This window comes from Phyllobates terribilis, unplaced genomic scaffold (assembly GCF_046119375.1).
Source record: "Phyllobates terribilis strain yellow unplaced genomic scaffold, ASM4611937v1 Scaffold_116__1_contigs__length_5312468, whole genome shotgun sequence".
NCBI classification, from domain to species: Eukaryota; Metazoa; Chordata; class Amphibia; order Anura; family Dendrobatidae; genus Phyllobates; species Phyllobates terribilis.
The window spans coordinates 2,353,122-2,362,825 of record NW_027362876.1 but is presented as its reverse complement, the minus strand read 5'-3'; the positions used below and the strand labels follow the sequence as shown (position 1 = coordinate 2,362,825).

Here is a 9,704-nt window from a genome sequence, read left to right as displayed (position 1 = left end):
CACCTCGTACACGCGCGGCTCCGCTCCGTACACACCGTACACGGGCGGCTCCGCTCCGTACACCTCGTACACGCGCGACTCCGCTCTGTACACACGCGCATCCGCTCCGTACACCTCGTACACGCGCGGCTCCGCTCCGTACACCTCGTACACGCGTGGCTCCGCTCCGTACTCCTCGTACACGCGTGGCTCTGCTCCGTACACCTCGTACACGCGCGGCTCCGCTCCGTACACCTCGTACACACGCGGCTCCGCTCCGTACACACATGGCTCCGCTCCGTACACCTCGTACACACGCGGCTCCGCTCCGTACACCTAATACACACGCGGCTCCGCTCCGTACGCCTCTTACACACACGGCTCTGCTCCGTACACCTCGTACACACGCGGCTCTGCTCCGTACACCTCGTACACACACGGCTCCGCTCCGTACACCTCGTACACGCGCGGCTCCGCTCCGTACACACCGTACACGGGCGGCTCCACTCCGTACACACCGTACACGGGCGGCTCCGCTCCGTACACACCGTACACGGGCGGCTCCGCTCTGTACACCTCGTACACGCGCGGCTCCGCTCCGTACACCTCGTACACACGCGGCTCCGCTCCGTACACCTCGTACACACGCGGCTCCGCTCCGTACACCTCGTACACGCGCGGCTCAGCTCCGTACACGCACGGCTCCGCTCCGTACTCCTCGTACACGCGCGGCTCCGCTCCGTACACCTCGTACACGTGCGGCTCCGCTCCGTACACCTCGTACACACGCGGCTCCGCTCCGTACACACATGGCTCCGCTCCGTACACCTCGTACAAACGCGGCTCCGCTCCGTACACCTAATACACACGCGGCTCTGCTCCGTACACCTCGTACACACGCGGCTCTGCTCCGTACACCTCGTACACACGCGGCTCTGCTACATCCACTCTGTAAACCCCTCCTGACCCCACACATAAACTTCAGCTCATCCATCACCATGACAACCAGCACAGCAGAGTCCTGCATCCACTGAGGCCCCTGATCATGTGACCCCTGACTCCTCCCCTCCTGTGACCTCATCACAGCTCCTGTGCGCACAGAGCAGCCATATATGTGGTGGCGGCTCTGCAGGTGGAGGTATGTGGAGACCCCCATAACGGGGACTCTTTTGGGGTCTTGTGTTGCCTCTTTATAAGACTCATAAGGTTTTTGTTCTGTTTCCTGTAATAGATACATACGACCCAACTATGGAGACAGGAAGGGAGGAAACGTATTGTTCTCATAGTACAGGACCCCTTTACTGGCCCCACAGTGTAATGCCCCCATTATACCCCTTATGCAGGATGTATGATGCCCCCACACAGTGTAATGCCCCCATTATGCCCCTTATGCAGGATGTATGATGCCCCCACACAGTGTAATGCCCCCATTATGCCCATTATGCAGGATGTATGATGCCCCCCACAGTGTAATGCCCCCATTATGCCCCTTATGCAGGATGTATGATGCCCCCACACAGTGTAATGCCCCCATTATACCCCTTATTCAGGATGTATGATGCCTCCACACAGTGTAATGCCCCCATTATGCCCCTTATACAGGATGTATGATGCCCCCCTTATGCCCTTTATGCAGTATGTATGATGCCCCCCTTATGCCCCTTATGCAGTATGTATGATGCCCCCACAATGTAATGCCCCCATTATGCCCCTTATGTAGTATGTATGATGCCCCCACACAGTGTAATGCCCCTTATGCAGGATGTATGATGCCCCCACACAGTGTAATGCCCCCATTATGCCACTTATGCAGTATGTATGATGCCCCCACACAGTGTAATGCCCCCATTATGCCCCTTATGCAGGATGTATGATGCCCCCACAGTGTAATGCCCCCATTATGCCCCTTATGCAGGATGTATGATGCCTCCACACAGTGTAATCCCCCCATTATGCCCCTTATGTAGTATGTATGATGCCCCCCACACAGTGTAATGCCCCATTATGCCTCTTATGCAGGATGTATGATGCCCCCATTATGCCCCTGTAATCAGTTAACCTTATGTAACGCACAGACAAACACAAATCCTCTAACCGTATGTTACTTTACTGACAAGGGTGATGGTCCGGACACATATAGGCCATTATGCTCTGCGGTGTGGAACACATAATATGATATGCGCAGTCACGGGTACAAGTGGCGTGGCGGCAATCAGTTTATCTGGTGTTTCAGTGTAAAGCACGTCACTTCCGGATATGCACACTAGGGGATGGACATTATCGAACCTCCAGCTCATGTGAAGTAGCGCAGCCGCAGTACATTTTTGTAGACAGACTCCATTCTATATATCCTATGACCATTCACCTTTAGAAATGGGAATGGGTCTCCTAGTCTGGGGAGGGGTTTTCGATGAAGTGGGATATTTATACATGGACACCTGGCTATTAGGTACACTATGCTGAACATCATGAATTATCATCCCTCCTGATGAAGCTGTTGGGGAAACACGTTGAGGCGGATTATTGAACCATTCTCTGATGTGTACCATACCCTTTCCTTTATATATACCTTGCGATATATCTGCTTCTATTTAATGTATCAGTGTATTTTTTGATACACTACCGTTCAAAAGTTTGGGGTCATTTAGAAATTTCATTATTTTTGAAGGCAAAGCACATTTTTTTTCAATGAAGCTAACATTAAATGAATCAGAAATACACTCTATACATTGTAAATGTGGTAAATGACTATTCTAGCTGCAAACGTCTTGTTTTTATTGCAATATCTACGTAGGTGTATAGTGGCCCATTTCCAACAACCACTACTCCAGTGTTTTAATGATACATTGTGTTTGCTAACTGTGTAAGAAGGCTAATGGATGTTTAGAAAACCCTTGCACAAGTGTGTTAGCCCAGCTGAAAATGGTTTGGCTGATTTGAGAAGCTATAAAATTGACCTTCCTTTGAGCTAGTTGAGAATCTGGAGCATTCCATTTGTTTGTTCTATGAAACTCTAAAAATGGCCAGAAAAAGATAACTTTCATGTGAAACTCGACAGTCTATTCTTGTTCTTAGAAATTAAGGCTATTCCATGCGAGAAATTGCCAAGAAACTGAAGATTTCCTCCAACGGTGTGTACTACTCCCTTCAGAGGAGAGCACAAACAGGCTCTAACCAGAGTAGAAAGAGAAGTGGGAGGCCCCGCTGCAAAACTGAGCAACAAGACAAGTACATTGGAGTCTCTAGTTTGAGAAATCGACGCCTCACAGCTCCTCAACTGGCAGCTTCATTAAATAGTACATGCAAAACGGCAGTGTCAACGTCTACAGTGAAGATGCAACTCCGGGATGCTGGCCTTCAGGGCAAATTGACAAAGAAAAAGCCATATCTGAGAGTGGCTAATAAAAGCAAAAGATTAATATGGGCAAAAGAACACAGACACTGGACAGAGGAAGATTGGAAAAAAGTTTTATGGACAGACAAATCAAAGTTTGAGGTGTTTGGATCACACAGAAGAACATTTGTGAGACGCAGAACAACTGAAAAGATGCTGGAAGAGTGCCTGACTCCATCTGTCAAGCATGGTGGAGGTAATGTGATGGTCTGGGGTTTCTTTGGTGCTGGTAAAGTGGGAGATTTGTACAAGGTAAATGGGATTTTGAATAAGGAAGGCTATCACTCTATTTTGCAATGCCATGCCATTCCCTGTAGACAGCGCTCGATTGGAGCCAATTTCATCCTACAACAGGACAATGACCCAAAACACATCTCCAAATTATGCATGAACTATTTAGGGAAGAAGCAGGCAGCTGGTATTATATCTGTAATGGAGTGGCCAGGACAGTCACCAGATCTCAACCCCATTGTGCTGTTGTGGGAGCAGCTTGACCTTATGGTACGCAAAAAGTGCCCATCAAGCCAATTCAACTTGTGGGAGGGGCTTCAGGCATCATGGGGGAAAATTTCTCAAGATTACCTCAGCAACAGCTAGAATGCCAAAGGTCTGTAATGCTGTGATTGCTGCAAAGGGAGCATTCTTTAACGAAAGCAAAGGTTGAAGGAGAAAAGTATTCTTTCTAATAAAAATCATTATTTCTAACCTTGTCAATGTCTGGACTATATTTTCTAATCATTTTGCAACTCATTTGATAAATAAAAGTATGAGTTTTCATGGAAAACATAAAATTGTCTGGTTGACCCCAAACTTTTGAACGGTAGTGTATATCACAGTTAACTAGGGCTTCTGAGGTACAGCCACCAGTGAGCGGGGGCGCCATTATCGTCCTTAGGGTGCCAACCTCCGCAGCTAGGCAGAAACCTCTTTGTTTAGGTATGGGGTAGGGTAAGGTAGTGACTGTATCAATTATTCAGCATCTTTGTTTACGTCTGTTTATATACATCCACAGAAAGCCATTGAGCTTGTAATTTTGCTAGTATATACAGTACAGACCAAAAGTTTGGACACACCTCATTTAAAGATTTTTCTGTATTTTCATGACTATGAAAATTGTACATTCACACTGAAGGCATCAAAACTATGAATTAACACATGTGGAATTATATACTTAACAAAAAAGTGTGAAACAACTGAAAATATGTCTTATATTCTAGGTTCTTCAAAGTAGCCACCTTTTGCTTTGATGACTGCTTTGCACACTCTTGGCATTCTCTTGATGAGCTTCAAGAGGTAGTCACCGGAAATGGTTTTCACTTCACAGGTGTGCCCTGTCAGGTTTAATAAGTGGGATTTCTTGCCTTATAAATGGGGTTGGGACCATCAGTTGTGTTGTGCAGAAGTCTGGTGGATACACAGCTGATACTCCTACTGAATACACTGTTAGCTGCTTTTTTCTTGCCATAATACAAATTCTAAGTAAAGAAAAACGAGTGGCCATCATTACTTTAAGAAATGAAAGTCAGTCAGTCCGAAAAATTGGGCAAACTTTGAAAGTGTCCCCAAGTGCAGTTGCAAAAACCATCAAGCGCTACAAAGAAACTGGCTCACATGAGGACCGCCCCAGGAAAGGAAGACCAAGAGTCACCTCTGCTTCTGAGGATAAGTTTATCCGAGTCACCAGCCTCAGAAATCGCAGGTTAACAGCAGCTCAGATTAGAGACCAGGTCAATGCCACACAGAGTTCTAGCAGCAGACACATCTCTACAACAACTGTTAAGAGGAGACTTTGTGCAGCAGGCCTTCATGGTAAAATAGCTGCTAGGAAACCACTGCTAAGGACAGGGAGCAAGCAGAAGAGACTTGTTTGGGCTAAAGAACACAAGGAATGGACATTAGACCAGTGGAAATGTGTGCTTTGGTCTGATGAGTCCAAATTTGAGATCTTTGGTTCCAACCACCGTGTCTTTGTGCGACGCAGGAAAGGTGAACGGATGGACTCTACATGCCTGGTTCCCACCGTGAAGCATGGAGGAGGAGGTGTGATGGTGTGGGGGTGCTTTGCTGGTGACGTTGTTGGGGATTTATTCAAAATTGAAGGCATACTGAACCAGCATGGCTACCACACCATCTTGCAGCGGCATGCTATTCCATCCGGTTTGCATTTAGTTGGACCATCATTTATTTTTCAACAGGACAATGACCCCAAACACACCTCCAGGCTGTGTAAGGGCTATTTGACCAAGAAGGAGAGTGATGGGGTGCTACGCCAGATGACCTGGCCTCCACAGTCACCAGACCTGAACCCAATCGAGATGGTTTGGGGTGAGCTGGACCGCAGAGTGAAGGCAAAAGGGCCAACAAGTGCTAAGCATCTCTGTGAACTCCTTCAAGATTGTTGGAAGACCATTTCCAGTGACTACCTCTTGAAGCTCATCAAGAGAATGCCAAGAGTGTGCAAAGCAGTCATCAAAGCAAAAGGTGGCTACTTTGAAGAACCTAGAATATAAGACATATTTTCAGTTGTTTCACACTTTTTTGTTAAGTATATAATTCCACATGTGTTAATTCATAGTTTTGATGCCTTCAGTGTGAATGTACAATTGTCGTAGTCATGAAAATACAGAAAAATCTTTAAATGAGAAGGTGTGTCCACACTTTTGGTCTGTACTGTATGTATTTATATAATGTTGTTAATCCAGTTTTCAATGCATATATGTAAAAAGGGTTTAAGATTTCATTTGAGGGGTTTTCCCACAGTATTGCCCCCGTACACACACAATATGGTACCATCCACCCCACCGACTACCCCACAGCTAATGAATAAATACTCACTGAGCCCCATTCTTGGTGCAGATACTAATGAACCCAGGACCTATGAGATATTTGCCACACAATAGGTAGCAGGGCCGTATCATCCATAGTGGCAGCCCTTGCGGCCGCAATGGTGCCCATGAATTGAGACGGCTCAGCACCGAGAATGCTCTCCTTACCCATCATCACAATTTCAGTGATATCCACTTTCCCATGATGGGGATACCATTGAATAGAATAGTAAATCAGGGAGTTGAAAGCTCGCCGATCCGCCGTTCAGCCTTCACCTGTGAGTCCGAGACTCCGTGCACTGCAGGCGCAATGGCGCCACTACATCACACCTGTAGTATGGAGCCTCAGTACTCACACTGCACAGACCGGAGCAGCGCATCTCAGGAAAGGGGTTGGTTGAGTAATGTGTGTTGTTGTGTTTTTTTTTTTAATATCAGTAATTGGGGGGGGGGGGGCAATCATACTCTGTGGGGGCAATCATACTGTCTGGGAGCCCTCATTCTGGGCTAGATGTGCACACATAAGAACAATTTCCTGGTGATGAGTCAGATAGGGATAAGTAAGTGAGTTCAGTCAGTTCATTCAGTCCATCTGATTGCAGACTTGAATTGATATGGTGTTGTGTGCAGTAGTGTTCGGGTTCGGTTCGTCAAACAGCGGTATGTTCGCCGAACGGTTCGTCGAACACCGTTAAAACCAATGCAGGCAAACAAAAACTCATAGAAACACATAGAAAACACATTCAAAGGTGTCCAAAAGCTGACAAACTGCTCAGAAGACACAACTAACACATGGAAAAGTGACAAGTACATATAGTCATGCAAAAAGAAAAGAGGTGGAGGAGTAAAAGGAGGAGGAGACACAGATATAGGCGTGTCATGCCCTTCTAAAATCAAGAAAGGCTGGAGTAAAAATCTAAAATCAGCCTACCAACACCCAGACGTCGTGACAAGAAAATTAAAAAAAGAAATATCTTTAGGTAGAATGGCGGTTCCATTCAGAACACTTTCCTTACAAGACGTAGTGGTATCTTCATTGGGAGTCGTGCCAAAAACGGAACCCAATACATTTGGACTAATCCACCATTTGTCATATCCAAGGGGCAGGTCAGTAAACGACAACATCGACGCGGAACCAAGTACAGTAGTATATACTGTACCTCCTTTGACAAGGGAATCAGGCGGGTCAAGAAGTTGGGAAGGGGCACCCTAATGGCCAAAACAGACATTGAGGGGGTGTTCCGGTTACTTACTACCTATGCTTCCGAATAGTGTCTACCTATTGGGCTGCTTCTGGGAAGGGGTGCTCCATATCCTGCTCACTATTTGAGGCGTTTAGTTGCTTCCTCGAATGGGTCGACAAGGACGTTTCTAAGGGGGCACATATTATCCATTACCTCGACGACTTCTTATGCCTGGGCCCAAAAGATTCGCCACAGTGTGAATACACTCGGTAGTCCACCTGTGAGAAGGAGAGAGCTGGAGGGAGAGCGGACACCACAGAGCCGAGGGGTTAGATGGAGAACTGAAGAAGGAAAGAGGGCGAGGGAGGTAAGGGAGTACGGTGGAAGGCCGACCTGAGCTCCCCCACGTTCCTGCTGGGCGAGGAACAGCCCTGGGAAGAAAAGCCGCTTGCGCATCCCTTTGAGGTTACGGGTGCGAGCGGGCAAAGGGACTACGCTGGAGTGCGAAGCCGACACGGCCAGGCCGTTCCTGCCCGTGCGACCTCCATGTCGCTCGGTTTGTGCCAGAGCTGCGATGGACCCTGACGGCCAGCCCCCCTCTCCCAATACTTGTGCCTGTCCGCTGGTGGGTCGAGACCCCCCGCGGTGGAGGCAGAGCTAAGCTCTGTAATTTAAATTGGCTCTGTAATTTGAATGAGTACACTTTAAATCCTTTTACAAGGATCTATTGGAGGTCAAGTCTGGTGCCAGCAGCCTTGGTAATTCCAGCTCCAGTAGCGTCCCCTAAAGCTGCTGCAGTTAAAAAGCTTTTATAAGGATCGAGCTTGGCGGTCCGCCGCAAGGCGTGCTACCGCCAGTCCCAGCCCCTTTGCCTTGGGGCGCCTCCCCGATGCTCTTGACTGAGTGTCCCGTGGGCCCGAAGCGTTTCCTTTGAAAAAATTAAGTGTCCGCAGCACAGGTGGTGTAGCTTGCTTAACAGCTGGGCTACTCCGCTGACTAGCTGACACTGCTACTAGGCCCAAAGTATTGCCTGGGCTAGATGCAGTTAAAAATTGTTATTAGATACAAAGGCGGTGTAACTTGCTTCAGATGGGCTACTCCACTGACTACGAGACACTGCTACTAGTCCAAAATGATTGGCTGGGTTAGATGCAATAAAAAATTATTAGATACACAGGCGGTTTAGCTTGCTTCACAGGTGGGCTACTACGCTGACTAGCAGACACTGCTACTAGGCCCAAAGTATTGCCTGGGCTAGATGCAGTTAAAAACTGTTATTAGATACACAGGCGGTGTAGCTTGCTTCACAGCTGGGCTACTACTCTGACTAGCAGACATTGAAGCTTTGGAGCAGACCTCTGATTCCCAGGCTATAGTATGAGTAAACAGCTCTGCAGACTCAGCCATCTGTGTTACCCCAAGCCATAGTGTATGTAGTTTCTTACGGTTAAAAGGGGGGCGGAGCGACCCGACCCACCTGGAATTGACGATGCCAACGTCATGTAAAACACAGCAAGGGGACTCCAAAAAGAGTCTCCATTTTTTCCAAAAATTGTGGCACAGACACCAATTAAGTGGCATCAATTGCCCCAGAGTTGCTTAACATGGTTGGTGAGGTGATTTTCCTAAATCCTCATGCTTTTAGTCTCCCCAGATGACACAGGGGTAGAAAAGTCCTTTCGGATCCATGATTTGTTCATCTTTATGAACGTGAGTCTGTCTACATTGTCAGTGGACAGCCGCGTGCGCTTATCTGTCAGCACACCACCAGCAGCGCTGAACACACTTTCAGAGAGAACGCTGGCTGCGGGGCACGACAAGATCTCCAAGGCGTGAGTGGCGAGCTCAGGCCATTTTTCCAGATTGGAAGCCCAAAATGAGCAAGGGTCCAGTGACAGTCATGGCTTACATGTTCACTTGGAGATACTCCTGTACCATCCTCTCTAGACGTTGACTATGTGTCAGACTTCTTGTCTCCTGTGGCCTTGCAAAGGATGGTCTAAAAAATTAGTGAAACGATTTCACAAAATTGGTGTTACAAGCAGATACGGTGTTACTGTTACGGTTTGAGTGATGAAGACTCGACAGTCCTACGGTTGGCAAGTTAGAACTGTGAAATTCACTACGTGCACCACTGGTGTTTTGTGGAAAAGCAGATGTAAGATTCTGTAACAGCCTATGCTGATACTCCTGCATGCGTGAATCCCTTTCTATGGCAGGAATTATTTCGGCAAATTTACTTTTGTATCGGGGATCTAAGAGTGTGGCAACCCAGTAGTCGGGATTACTTCGAATTCTGACAATCCGAGGGTCATGTTGCAG

The 9,704-nt window shown here is 47.6% G+C and overlaps 1 protein-coding gene across 1 annotated transcript in view; it reads left to right on the top strand.

The window, feature by feature from the left end:
- The first annotated feature begins 1,061 nt into the window (after positions 1–1,061).
- LOC141201477 (uncharacterized) overlaps positions 1,062–9,704 on the top strand; it is a 47,884-nt gene continuing 39,241 nt past the window's right edge. Inside the window, exon 1 of the mRNA XM_073663482.1 lies at positions 1,062–1,117. The gene's annotated coding sequence lies outside the window, so the exon portion shown is untranslated. The remainder of the gene's footprint in view (positions 1,118–9,704) is intronic.